The sequence below is a fragment of the Opisthocomus hoazin genome, chromosome 2 (genome assembly GCF_030867145.1).
Source record: "Opisthocomus hoazin isolate bOpiHoa1 chromosome 2, bOpiHoa1.hap1, whole genome shotgun sequence".
Lineage (NCBI taxonomy): Eukaryota > Metazoa > Chordata > Aves > Opisthocomiformes > Opisthocomidae > Opisthocomus > Opisthocomus hoazin.
This window is the reverse complement of record NC_134415.1, coordinates 99,481,751-99,496,772: the sequence shown is the minus strand read 5'-3', so window position 1 is coordinate 99,496,772 and position 15,022 is coordinate 99,481,751.

Here is a 15,022-nt window from a genome sequence, read left to right as displayed (position 1 = left end):
TATGAATTTTAAGGTTTTACATATGGCTATCAATTGTCTACAAACTGATTTATTTCTTGAACAGAAAAATTACATGAACTTAGCGAAGTTCTAAGCTATCCTTTTTTGCAAAAGTATTTCGTATACAGTATAGAAGAAGAATACAGTGACAAAATTTTATTGAGCATTATGAACTCAGTGAAAGGAAAAGGAAATTAAACACATCAAGGCAGCTGTCCACATTGTTCTTGAACCTCTTTCTTCATACAGAGGATTTTCTATTATCCTTTGCAAGAAAAGAAAAGAAAAAAAACAACAGCATAGCTTACTGAAAATATGTGTATATAAAATAAATTCAATAAATTCAATTAATTTCTCCTTCCTTCTTCCATCTAATAATATTCAAGGTGGACTTGAATGAAACTTCTTTCACAGCTCCTTTCAGCCCGTGAAAGGGCAGTAAGACAGCAGTTTGTTCTGATTTATCTCCCAGTATATGTAGTTTATGTCATGTCTGACATAGAGAACATATTTGTTTATCAATCCAAGGAAAATAAAAAAACATTTATTCTTTGGTCTATGAACATGTTGCTGCACTTTCCTGCTTTTTTCCTTAAAAATATTATCCTGTTATCTTATGAATTCTGAGCTGAGCTGAAAAAAAAAAAAAAGAATTAACCCTTCTCAGACAGTTCTATAGACAAGAAATCCACTTTAAAAAAAAAAAAAAAATTACAAGATGTTTTGGTTTCGGCTGCAGCCGGCAACAAAAGCGCCACGCAGCCGCCCCTCCCCCCGCCAGGGTGCGGAGGAGAATGGAAAGAAACAGGCAGAAATTGGTGGGTCGGGATAAGGGCAGTTTAACAGAACAGCAAACAAAGGGGACAGGAACAACAACGATACAGATAAGGAGAAAACACGACAAAAACAAACCCGCTCTCTCGGACCGCACCGGCACTGCACGCTCCCGAGCCGCGAGTGAGTTCCCGTCGCGCCGCCCTCCCCACAGGAACCCAGCGTGACAGCACATGGTATGGAATACCGGGCTCTGTTTGGCCAGGTGGGGTCAGCCCCCACCCCCCGGCTGTGCCCCTTCCTGGAGTCCGGTGAAAATTAACCCTGTCCTGGCCAAACCCAGGACATTATCCACCCCTTATTCCATACCATCTACGTCATGCCCAGGTCCCCCATTGTCCAGTTGATCACCACCACTTCTCCTGTCTCCAGATAGCATTCCCTTAGTCTATGGATCATCACTCTAAAGTGTCCGTTGAGTTCATTTAATCCATGACTTCGGGCTCCATCTGTCGTAATGGTCTTCTGTGGCAGGAGAGGTGATGTGTGGTGATGGGCGGTCACTTGCTGCATCCGGAGCTCACGGCTGATGTATCTGGTGCGGCCCGTGCCCACAGTCTGAAGAAGATGTTGATCCTGATGAAGTTGCTGGATGCCAGTTGTTGAAAACCAGGTCCAGTCCCATCATCGCTGTGCTCTGCTAGGGTTCATCAAAAAAGTCCATCCTTCTTTAATCTGGACTATTCTTACTATGCTACTACTGGTACAAAATATAACAATTGTAACAGTGATAACAGACAGTGACAGGGTTATTTAACAATTAACTTTATACAATTTATTTATGGACTATTCTCCCCTAAAATCAAATCCCCATGAGGTACACATCGGACTTCCCCATCCTTCCATATTACCCACCAGGTACACCCAGGTCCCTGAGCAAAAGCAATTCCGCGATGGGCTTGCCTTTGCCCGAGGCAGGACTAACCCAAACTGTCTTCCCTAACATGTTCCGCATGTGCACTACGGGGACTTTATCCCCTTCTACGGGGCGCTGAGGTTTTGACTGGGCAGGACCACCCCGGTTGGTGGACTCTCTGGTGTTAACCAACCAGGTGGCCTTTGCTAAATGAGTATCCCAGTTCTTGAAAGTCCCACCTCCCATTGCCCTCAAAGTGGTTTTTAGCAGCCCATTGTAACGTTCGATCTTTCCAGAGGCAGGTGCATGGTAGGGGATGTGATACACCCACTCAATACCGTGTTCCTTTGCCCAGGTGTCTATGAGGCTGTTGCAAAAGTGAGTCCCGTTGTCCGACTCAGTTCTTTCGGGAGTGCCATGTCACCACAGGACTTGTTTTTCAAGGCCCAGTATGGTATTCCGGGCAGTGGCATGGGGCACAGGATAGGTTTCCAGCCATCCTGGTGGTGGCCTCCACCATTGTGAGCAACATAGCATTTGCCTTGGCGGGATTGTGGCAGAGTGATGTAGTCAATCTGACAAGCCTCCCCATATTTATATTTTAGCCATTGTCGTCCATACCACTGAGGCTTTACCCGCTTGGCTTGCTTGATTGCAGCGCATGTCTCACATTCATGGATAACCTGTGCGATGGTGTCCATGGTCAAGTCCACCCCTCGGTCACGAGCCCATCGATATGTCGCGTCTCTTCCTTGGTGGCCTAGGGTGTCATGGGCCCACCGAGCTATAAAGAGTTCACTCTTATGTTGCCAGTCCAGATCCACCTGAGCCACTTCAATCTTAGCAGCCTGATCTACCTGGTGGTTGTTTTGATGTTCCTTAGTGGCCCGACTGTTAGGGACGTGGGCATCCATGTGACTGACTTTTACAACCAGTTGCTCCAGCCGGGCAGCAATATCTTGCCACAATGGGGCAGACCAGATAGGTTTGCCTCTGCGCTGCCAGTTGTTCTTCTTCCATTGCTGCAGCCACCCCCACAAGGCATTGGCCACCATCCAAGAGTCAGTGTAAAGTTATAGCACTGGCCACTTCTCTCGACTGGCAATGGCTAAAGCCAGCTGGATGGCTTTCACCTCTGTAAACTGGCTTGACTCATCTTCCCCCTCAGCAGTTTCCGCGACTTGTCGTGTAGGGCTCCATACAGCAGCCTTCCACCTCCGCTGCTTCCCCACAATGCGACAGGACCCATCTGTGAACAGGGCATACTGTTTCTTATCTTCTGGCAGCTTATTATACAGTGGGGCCTCTTCAGCACGTGTCACCTCCTCCTCTGGCAATGCTCCAAAATCTTTGCATTCTGGCCAGTCCATGATTACCTCCAGAATTCCTGGGCGACTGGGGTTTCCCATTCGGGCCCGCTGGGTGATCAGCGCCTCCCACTTACTCCACGTAGCATCGGTGGCATGATGCGTAGAGGGGACCCTCTCTTTGAGCATCCAGCCCAGGACCGGCAATCGTGGTGCTAGGAGGAGCTGTGCTTCAGTGCCGACCACTTCTGAAGCAGATCAAACGCCTTCATATGCTGCCAGAATCTCTTTTTCAGTGGGAGTATAGCGGGCCTCGGATTCTTTGTATTCAGAACCACAGGGGTCGACCTCAAGTCTCCCCTGGTGCTTTCTGCCAGAGACTCCAGGTTGGGCCATTCTCCCCGGCTGTGGTGTAGAGCACGTTTTTAACATCTTGGCCTGACCGGACTGCACCAAGGGCAACGGCATGAACTATCTCCCGTTTAATTTGTTCAAATGCCTGTCTTTGCTCAGGGGCCCATTCAAAATCATTCTTCTTCTGGGTCACGTGGTACAGAGGACTCACAATCTGGCTGTAATTTGGGGTGTGCATCCTCCAAAAACCCACAACACCCAGGAAGGCCTGTGCTTCCTTTTTTGCTGGTTGGTGGAGACATAGCTGCTATTTTGTTGATGACATCCATTGGGATTTGACGGCACCCACCCTGCCATTTTATTCCCAAAAACTGGATCTCTTGCGCAGGTCCCTTGACTTTACTTTGCTTAATGGAGAAACCGGCTTTCAGAAGGATCTGAACTATTTTCTCCCCTTTCTCAAAAACTTCCTCCGCTGTGTCACCCCATACAATGATGTCATTGATGTACTGCAGATGTTCTGGAGCTTCACCCTATTCCAGTGCAGTCTGGATTAGTCCATGGCAAATGGTGGGACTGTGTTTCCACCCCTGGGGCAATCGATTCCAGGTGTACTGGATGTCCCTCCATGTGAAAGCAAACTGTGGCCTGCACTCTGCTGCCAAAGGGATGGAGAAGAATGCATTAGCGATGTCAATTGTAGCATACCACTTGGCTGCCTTTGACTCCAGCTGATATTGAAGTTCTAGCATGTCTGCCACGGCAGCACTCAGCGGTGGTGTGACTTCGTTCAGGCCACTGTAGTCTACTGTCGGTCTCCACTCTCCAGTAGATTTTCTCACTGGCCATATGGGACTATAAAAGGGTGAGCGAGTTTTGGTGATCACTCCTTGACTCTCCAGTTGGCAGATCAGCTGATGAATGGGGAGAAGGGAGTCTCGGTTGGTATGATACAGTCGCCGGTGCACCGTTGTGGTCGCGATGGGTACCTGTTGTTCTTCATCCCTCAGCAACCCCAGAATGGAAGGATCCTCCGAGAGACCAGACAAAATGGACAGCTGTTTAATTTCTTCCCTCTCCACAGCAGCTATGCCAAAAGCCCACTGATATCCCTTTGGGTCCTTAAAATACCCTCTCCTAAGATGGTCTATATCAAGGATGCACGGAGCCTCGGGGCCAGTTACAATGGGGTGCTTCTGCCAGTCCTGCCCAGTGAGGCTCACTTCAGCCTCCAATACACTCAGCTCTTGGGACCCCCCTGTCACTCCCGAAATGCAAATAGACTCTGACCCTTGGAAATCTGATGGCATTAAGGTACACTGTGCACCAGTGTCCACTAGAGCTTTATACTCTTGTGGATCTGATGTGCCAGGCCACCGAATCCACACTGTCCAATAAACACGGTTGTCCCTTTCCTCCACCTGGCTGGAGGCAGGGCCCCTCTAATCCTGGTCAGAGAAATTGCTGCTCACCTGCTGTAAGAATGACTTGGAGGTCCCCTCCAGAGGATCGGAATCAAGGTCAAACTGTCTACCTGTTCTGGAGAGCTGGCTGCTGGAAACTGGAGCGGCATTTTTCCTAGCAGAATCCCCTTTTCTGATTGTTTTACCTCGCAACTCACGCACTCGTGCCTCTAGACTTGAGGTGGGTTTTCCATCCCATTTCCTCATGTCTTCTCCGTGGTCACGGAGGTAGAACCACAGGGTGCCTTGGGGTGTATAGCCTCTGTATTCCCTCTCCTGAGCAGAGAAATGCTTGCCCTTAATAGCTGAGACACTGGTTTGTACAGGTGGGGAGTAGGACATATTCCTTTCTAGTCGTTAGACCAGTTTCTCCACAGCTGAGACGAGGGAGGAGGAGAGACTTTCCTCATATTGCCAGAGTCTGACAGCCATCTCATCCACTGTTGGTGCCTCCTTACCTTTCCAGTCTACTATTGCCAATGAGTTGGCATATGAGGATGGTGCGGTCCGCACAAAATTCCTCCACGTGGATTTTGAGCACCAGAGTTCATCTGGGTCTGTGGGTACCTGCACATCGTCTGTGTCACAGTAAACCAGCTCCCGCACAGCTAATTCCCTCAAGTACTGAATACCCCTTTCCATATTGGTCCACTTGCCAGGATAGCATACAAAATCCTCACTGAAGGGGTGCCTCTCCCTCACGCCTGACAGAAGTCTCCTCCAGAGGCTGAGGACTTGTTCCTTTTTCCCACTGGCCTTGTCAATGTCCCCATCCCTGGCCAGGGATCCCAGCTGCTTGGCTTCCTTGCCCTCTAATTCCAAGCTGCTGGCCCCATTATCCCAGCACCGCAGCAGCCAGGTGGCAATGTGCTCGCCTGGGTGGCGGCTGAAGTCTTTCCGCATGTCTCGCAGCTCGCCCAGGGACAGGGACCGGGTGATGATCTGTGTCTCTATCTCCCGTGATGACCCTGGCTCATGGTCATCCCTCCCGGAGCGATCTGCTCTCTTTGCGCCTTTCTTTAGTTTTACAGGAGCGAATGCAACTGGCACAGTTTGGTCATTGGGCTCAGCCGCGATGCCTGCAGCTGGAGCTGGGGCTGGAGCAGCTGCTGTGCCCGCTGGGGAAACCGAGGCAGACCCTGAAACTGTGGCTGCAGCAGCCATGGTGCCGGTCTGGGAAGCTGTGACTGCCTGCTGGGCTGGAGGGGCTGCAGGGCTGGCTGGGGGGGCAGCGCCAGTCGCAGTGCCTGACACTTCGTTTCCCCCCCTTTCCCCTTTAATGTACTTAATCAGGTTGAACATGGATCAGTAGGCGTGGGCCAGACCCCAGCACGTTGCAGTTATTTTTGTGTCTCTTGAGTTCCCAGGGTGGCAGCACACTTTTTGCAGATATTTTACCAGATTGTCCGAATTCTGTATTTGTTCAGGGGTGAGTTTAAAAAACACCACTGGTGCCCACTGCCCTAGGTAATTGCCCATGCTGTCCCACACACCCAGCCACTCACAGCTATCCAGCCCAGGGGCAGGTCTCTGCATGATGTTCTTAACTACTTGCTTAACCCTAAACAAGACCCAAAACCCATTCAGGAGGCAGAACAAAAGGAGAGTGCTGGCCTGAGCATCCCACGGGTACTTGAAACTCTCAAAAGCCGTTAGGACCAGCCTGAGGGAAAGAGGGGGGATGAAAGAGTGGGGGAAGGTATCCCCTTCGGTTTTCCCCACAGACTGGGTTTGATTATTCACAAATTCTAAGACATAGGACCCGAGGTACGGAAATGACTGCAATGCCACATGCAAATACAAGCCTAATTTCATGCATAGTGAGGCTATCATGTCATAAGTTGATATCGTACAGTACAGTAAAATCATAATCCTGATCCTTTTCTCCGTGACGATGAATAGCACCACAGGGAACAAGTACAGCAAGTACGGATTCAAAAACCACAACCATCTGACGAAAGACAGAAACATTTTTACCGGCGACTATTTTAACACAGAAAAATGCGTATAACAAAATTTAACAATATGTAAGAAAGTAGTTTTAACACCCGCTGCTCAGCCCTGCCGTTATCCCCGCCCCACGCTTGGGCGCCAATTTAATGTTTTGTTTTCGGCTGCCGCCGGCAACAAAAGCGCCACACGGCCGCCCCTCCCCCTGCCTGCATGCGGAGGAGAATGGAAAGAAAGAGGCAGAAATCGGTGGGTCGGGATAAGGGCAGTTTAACAGAACAGCAAACAAAGGGGACAGGAACAACAACGATACAGATAAGGAGAAAACACGACAAAAACAGAACCGCTCTCTCGGACCGCACCGGCACTGCACGCTCCCGAGCCGCGAGTGAGTTCCCGCCGTGCCGCCCCCCCACCGGAACCCAGCGTGACAGCACATGGTATGGAATACCGGGCTCTGTTTGGCCAGGTGGGGTCAGCCCCCACCCCCCGGCTGTGCCCCTTCCTGGAGTCCGGTGAAAATTAACCCTGTCCTGGCCAAACCCAGGACACAAGAGTAGATATGATTCATTACGGTTATTTTGCCAGGTTAGGGTCATCTGGATTTTACCTTTTCTCGGAAATGGGTGTGCCTGGGAGCCTCTCTGCAGTGTGTGTACACTAAGACATATAGCAAAGGGAGCAAACAGGAGGAATTAGAGGTCAGAGTGCTGTGGCAGGGCTATGATTTCTCGGGATCATGGAGATGTGGTAGTACAGCTCACATGGTAGTACAGCTCACAAGGCGATCCAATGTCCCCTATTTTATTCAATTTGTCGATTGATCCTCTGCTATGTAAGCTTGAGTCAGAAGGCAGTGGGTTCCAGCACTACACAAGAAATATAACAATCTTGGCCTTTGCAGACGATTTGGTACTCTGAATCATGGGATGGGATGAAAGAAAACATTACGATACTAGAGGCCTTCTGTGATCTTACCGGCCTCAGAACACAAGGGGAGAAGTGCCACGGCTTTTACATCCAGCCAACCAAAGACTCATATAAGATTAATGACTGCCCTAATTGGACAATTAACGGCACCCCCATTAATATGATCGAGCCTGGTAGCTCTGAGAAATATTTGGTAGTACGAATTGACCCATGAATAGGAATATCGAAATCAGAGCTACTGGAAAAACTACAGGGATGGCTACAAAGAATTGGCAGTGCTCCACTTAAACCGTTACAGAAAATTGATATCTGAAAAGGTTATACACTCCCAAGACTGATCTATTTGGCAGACCAAACTGATGTGAAAGCCACGTACCTCGAAACCCTTGACTTAGCAACACGAACAGCTGTCCAGGAGTGGCTACATCTACCACCGAACACATGTGACACTATCCTGTATTCCAGCACTCGAGATGGTGGACTGGGTATTACCAGACTTTTGGGAATGATCCCAAGTGTACAAGTGCGAAGACTGCATCATATTGCACAGTCTTCTGATGAAGTAACGAAGGAGGTGGCCCGACAAGAGGCAATAGAAAGGAAATTTGAAAAATTGTAGATTGCAGCTGGTGGCAACAAGAATAAAATTCCATCCATTTGAGACACAAAAACGATAGTGGTTATATCCAATACATATATATGGATATATCCAAGGAATTGGGTGAGAACGAACAGGCATCCGAATGGGAAATTCCGACTCCGAAAAACATCTTTCCTCGACCCTGTGACTGGAGAAAACAAGAATTTATAAACTGGACAAAACTCTTATCCCAAGGCCATGTAATATCTAATTTTGAAAAGGATAAAATCAGTAATAACTGGATTGAACATTACAGGGGCATTCCTCACAGGAAAATCATCATGGCCTTGCAATTACGTGCAAATGTCTACCCCACAAGGGAATTTCTAGCAACGGGTAGGAAAGATAATCAACTGAAATCATGTCAGCACTGTGGGGCAGACACTGAGAACTGTTCCCGTATCATCAGCTACTGCCCTGCAGTCCAGGATGCCAGGATCAAAAGGCATAATTACCTTTGTGAACTGCTGGTGAAAGAAGCAAAGAAAAAGGAGTGGGTCATCTTTCAAGAGCCGCTGCTTAGGGATGACAACAACGAATTGTACAAATCGGACTTGGTATTTGTTAAAGGTGACCAGGCATTGGTGGTGGACATCACGGTGAGATATGAGAGTAAATCAACTTCATTGGCAGACGCAGCAACAGAAAAAATAAAGAAATATCAACATTAGAGAAATCAAGTTCAGGAACTAACAAATACAACTAATGTTAAATTCATGGGTTTCCCACTTGGTACACGCAGAAAATGGTATCAAGGCAATTACGAGTTACTGGCTGATTTGCGCGTCTCCTCCTCCCGACGTGAGAAGGTTGCTCGCTGTTTATCGAATCCAGCACTATTCACTTCTGTGGACATAATACATATATTTGTGAGTAAAACGTGGACTGTTCATGTTAATCCTTTGTAAATAAACTGATTGTGTACCTTTTCGGTAGGAAAAGCGATTAGAGTGGTGGGATTTCATCGATGGCCGGAAAGGCAAAAGTATGTAGAGATAACATCGGGTTCTCGAAATCATGATGCGCTCTATACCAAACAAAGACAATAATCACCAGTCCTTACCATAGATGGATGGGCCATCTTTATTTAGAATCATAGAATCATAGAAAGTTTTGGGTTGGAAGGGACACCTAGAGGTCATCTAGTCCAGCCCCCCTGCAGCGAGCAGGGACACCACTAACTAGATCAGGTTGCTCAGAGCCCTGTCCAACCTGGTCTTGAATGTTTCCAGGGATGGGGCCTCCACTACCTCTCTGGGCAACCCGTTCCAGTGTTTCACCACCCTCATGGTAAAGAATGTCTTCCTTATATCCAGCCTAAACCTACCCTGTTTTTGTTTAAAACCATTACCTCTCGTCCTGTCACTGTTGTCTCTCCTAAAAAGATTGTCCCCATCTTTCCTATAGGCTCCCTTTAAGTACTGAAAGGCTGCAATCAGGTCTCCCCGCAGCCTTCTCTTCTCCAGGCTGAACAAGCCCAACTCTCTCAGCCTGTCCTCATAGGAGAGGTGCTCCAGCCCTTGGATCATTTTTGTATCCCTCCTTTGGACCCGCTCCAACAGTTCCATGTCCTTCTTGTGCTGAGGGCTCCAGAGCTGAACGCAGTACTCCAGGTGAGGTCTCACCAGAGCAGAGTAGAGGGGCAGAATCACCTCTCTCGACCTGTTGGCCACGCTTCTCTTGATGCAGCCCAGGACACGGTTGGCCCTCTGGGCTGCCAGAGCACATTGCTGGCTCATGTCCAACCTTTCGTCTATCAGTACCCCCAAGTCCCTCTCAGCAGAGCTGCTCTCGATCCTTTCATCCCCCAGCTTGTACTGATAGCAGGGGTTACCCCGACCCAGGTGTAGGACCTTGCACTTGGCCTTGTTGAACCTCATGAGGTTCACAAAGGCCCACCTCTCCAGCTTGTCCAGGTCCCTCTGGATGGCATCCTGTCCTTCTGGTGTATCAACCGTACCACTCAGCTTGGTGTCATCTGCAAACTTGCTGAGGGTACATTCGATGTCGCTGTCCATGTCATTGATAAATACGTTGAACAGCACCGGTCCCAGTACGGACCCCTGAGGGACTCCACTCGTCACTGGTCTCCATCTGGACATTGAGCTGTTGACCACTACCCTTTGGCTGTGACCATCCAACCAATTACTTATCCACTGAACGGTCCACCCATCAAATCCATGGCTCTCTAATTTGGAGAGAAGGATGTTGTGGGGGACCGTGTCAAAGGCTTTACAAAAATCCAGATAGATGACATCCATAGGTTTTCCCTTGTCCACCCTTGTTGTTACACCGTCATAGAAAGCCACTAGGTTGGTCAGGCAGGACTTGCCCTTGGTGAAGCCATGCTGGCTGTCTCGAATCATCTCCCTGGCCTCCACGTGCCTTAGCATAGCTTCTAGGAGGATCTGTTCCATGATCTTCCCAGGCACAGAGGTGAGGCTGACAGGTCGGTAGTTCCCAGGGTCTTCCTTTCTACCCTTTTTGAAAAGGGGCATAAATTTTCCCTTTTTCCAGTCACTGGGGACTTCCCCTGACTACCATGACCTTTCAAATATCATGGAGAGTGGCTTGGCAACTACATCAGCCAGTTCCCTCAGGACTCTGGGATGCATCTCATCAGGTCCCATGGACTTCTGTATGTTTAGGTTCTTCAGGAGGTCCCAAACCTGGTTTTCACTTACAGCTGGAGGGATTTTACCCTCCTGGTCTCCTTCATGCCATTCATCGACTCGGGAGGGGTGAGGAGAGAGGTTGCCAGTGAAGACTGAGGCAAAGAAGTTGTTGAGTACCTCAGCTTTCTCCTCATCTGTTGTTGCCAGTTTGCCGGTCTCGCTCATGAGCGGGGGTATGCTTTCTTTGACCATCTTTTTCCGGCCGACATACCTGTAGAAGCCCTTCTTGTTATTTTTCACATCCCTTGCCAAGTTCAGCTCCAGCTGTGCCTTGGCCTTCCTGGCCCCATCCCTACACAACCAGGCAGCTTCCCTATACTCTTCCCAGGAAGCCAGTCCCTGCTTCCACTGCCTGTGCAGTTCCCTCTTCTTCCTTATTTTGACCAGCATCTCTTGCCTCAGCCATGCCGGTCTCTTCCCTTCTCTGCCCGACTTCTTACACTTGGGGATCGAGAGCTCTTGTGCTCTCTGGAATACATCTTTAAAGACCTGCCAGCTCTGTTCTGTTCCCCTGTCCCTGAGGACCGTTTCCCAGGGAGTCCTTCTGACTATCTCCTTGAAGAGCTGGAAATTTGCCCTCCTATGCTCCTATGCTCTTCATTATTCCCATTTCCCTCAGTAGTGTTAGTTCCACCAGCGCGTGGTCACTGCAGCCCAGCCTACCTCCGATCTTGACATCCCCAACGAGCTCACTTGCATTGGTGACCATCAGGTCTAATATCACATCCCCTCGGGTAGGGGTGCTTATTACCTGGCTTAAGAAGTTGTCCTCAGTGCATTCTAGGACCCTGCTGGATTGCCTACAGCTTGCCGTGTTGCTTTTCCAGCAGATGTCGGGGTGGTTGAAGTCCCCCAGTAGGACGAGAGCCTGCGAGCGCGAAGCCTCCTGGAGTTGGAGGAAGAACGCTTCGTCTATCAGCTCGTCTTGATCTGGCGGCCTGTAGTAGACACCAACCACTAGGTTCCCTTTGTTGCCTCTCTCTCCGATTCTTACCCATAAGCTTTTGACCTGCTCGTGGTTATTCTTCAGGGATAGCTCTTCATTCTGTAGTGTTTTCTTGATGTAAAGGGCAACGCCCCTGCCCCTCCTTCCTCACCTGTCCCTTCTGAACAGCCTGTAGCCATCAAGAGCTACATTCCAGTCATGGGATTCATCCCACCATGTTTCCGTGATGGCAATCAGGTCGTAGCTTTCCAGCAGCACGATTGCTTCCAACTCCTCCTGTTTGTTTCCCATGCTGCGCGCGTTTGTATAGAGGCATTTCATCTGAGCTGTTGGCCTTATTACCTTCATAGCAGAGCAGCCCTTTTTTCCCTTGAGGTGTTTCATGGGTATTTTCTTGTTGGCACCTGATACCTCAGGCGCCTCCAGCTCCCTTCCGCAAGACTTCTACATTGCTGCAGTGTCCCTCACCTGCTGCTGGGCAACGGGTTGAGGGTTCCTACTAGCCCCCCATCCCTCTAACCATTGCGTATCCTCCCCTAGCCTGTCACTGGCAAGCCTGATAGGTTCCCCTTCCCCCTTCACCTCTAGTTTAAAGCCCTGTCAATGAGCCCCGCGAGCTCCTGGGCAAAGATCCTCTTCCCCCTTTGAGAAAGCTAGTTCCCATTTGATGCCAGCAAGCTTGGTGCTGTATATGTTGTCCCATGGTCAAAGAACCCAAATTTGTGGTGGTGACACCAGTAACGGAGCCATGTGTTAATAGACTGAGTCTGCCTATATCGCTCAACATCTCTGCCCACCACTGGAAGGAGCGATGAAAAGATGACCTGTGCTCCAGATTCCTTCACTAATTGTCCTAGGGCTTTGAATTCTTTTTCAATTGCCTTCGGACTACTTACTGCAACTTCGCCCGCACCCATGTGGAAGAGCAGCAGAGGATAATAGTCTGAGGGTTGGACCAGTCTAGGAAGTCCTTGACCCGTGCTCCCGGGAGGCAACAGACTTCCCTGAGAGGAGGGTCTGCCCGGCATATCGGACCCTCTGTTCCCCTCAGCTGGGAGTCTCCTACAACTATGACTCGTCTCTTCCTCCTTGTGGAGCTGGTAGTAATACGAGAGGGAGGTCCTTCTGATCTTTGTGCCTCCTCCAATGTGAATGGGTCAACCCCTGCACCATCCACCGCCTTGTCCTCCACATCTAGAGCCTCATACCTATTATGCAGAGGCACCTGTGGAGATGTGGTGAGCAAGGGAAGGGTTCGCCTCCTGCCCCGATTGCGGACCCGCTTCCACTCGCTGTTTTAACTCAGAAAAGGAACATGTATAAATTTTATATATGTTCGATAAATAACTCTACTGCCTTTTTGATAGAAAAGTTTTTTTTTGGAGTATGTATGTCATAGTTCAACCTGGTAGACAGCAGCTATGCACTAGACAACTGCTCACTCAGCCCTCCCCTTCCCCACCGGTGGGATGGGGAAGAGAAATGGGCAAACAGGGAAACTCAAGGGTTGAGATAAAGACAGGTTAATAAGACAACAAAGCGGATACTACTACTACCGATAATTATAACAAAACAAACTATATACAATACAATTGTTCTCACCACCCAACAACTGATTCGCAGCTTAAAAAAACGTTCCAGCTCCCAGCCAAGAGCGGATTCAAAAATTCACGGAAACTGAGAAAAGCTGATAGCTTCCTCCCTCTGCTCAACTCCATTCATAGACTTAGCATGACTTTTATGGTATGGAATTTTTCCATTGGCCAGCCTGGTTATCTGTCTGGTTGTGCTCTCTCCCAGCTCCTGCACACCTACTCATTAGCTGACTAATGAGTCAACAGGAATAAGTCCTTCATTTATAGCAACAACCGAAAACATCAGTGTTATCAACATTCTTCTTGTACTAAATCAAAAACACAGCAGCTACTGGGAGGAAAATTATGTCTATCCCAGACAAAATCAGGACAATATATTTACTGGCAATAATATGACAAACATGGAAATGCCATTTTTCGAGGTTCTCTGAAAGCCAATAATGTTAATTCCTACCTCACCTGATTTGACTGCTAGTCAGTTAAGCACTGCTAAGACAATAATTGGTGAGATAAACATGCTTACAGCTATTTGATTTGGTAGAGAGACAGAAGAAATTTGAAGAGATTCCTCTCACTGCCTTTCTCAGTTTTGTCCTTTTCTTCCCACCACTCTCTTGCAATTTTACATTAAGAGAATGGATATTTCCCTGTTGTATTTCAAGCCTTTGTGGATCAGCACGACATTTTATTGCTGTCATTATTTGTTGTGCCAGGTTTCTGATGTTCTTATTTCCACAAGTCTTGCCCAGAATGTATGAAGACAAATGTATGCCCTATTAAAAGGAATTTCCTGTCCTCAAATTTATCTCACTATTACTGTCTTTCCCAAGTTTGCAGTATAATGATTATCAGTCCTGTCTTTTCCATGAACCCTATAGAAAACCAATGCAGGCACTTCTATGTTGTCTCCGCTATGCTAAACAGTGATCACACCTATAGCATGATGCCATGACAAATGAACTTGTTCACTGGGAACAATGAATTCCGTCAGAACTTCCTCAATTACTGCTTCAGCTGTTCTTCAGCTTCACGAGTGAAAATGGTGTACAAGCATCTGAAAACAGTGTTGTTTTTGATTTGTCAGGCTCGAGGTTGGTCCTGTTCATTTGTTGTTTCCTGCAGAAAAAAGGGGAACAGATGGCAGAAAGCTAGGAGCAGGAAGTTGTTCTGAAACATCAGCCTTAACCAGGACCTGCTGCCACTCATTCTTGTGCTTAGGAGAAGCAGCAGGGCCTAATTGTGCTTAAGGTTCTGGCAGATTGTTCCATGCAAGGTTCATGACTATTGCTATGTATTTTGTTGATTTGTAAGGAAAAAAAATGTTGTACAAAACTTAATTTTTTGACTGCTTTCTAAACCTCCAATGCCCTGACCAAAGAGTTCTGAGCAAGGACCAATAATAAGGCAAAGACATTCTTCCAGTATTCTTTCCTGTTGCATGCCCGTCAGTCATAGCGAAAGCATTGCAGAAT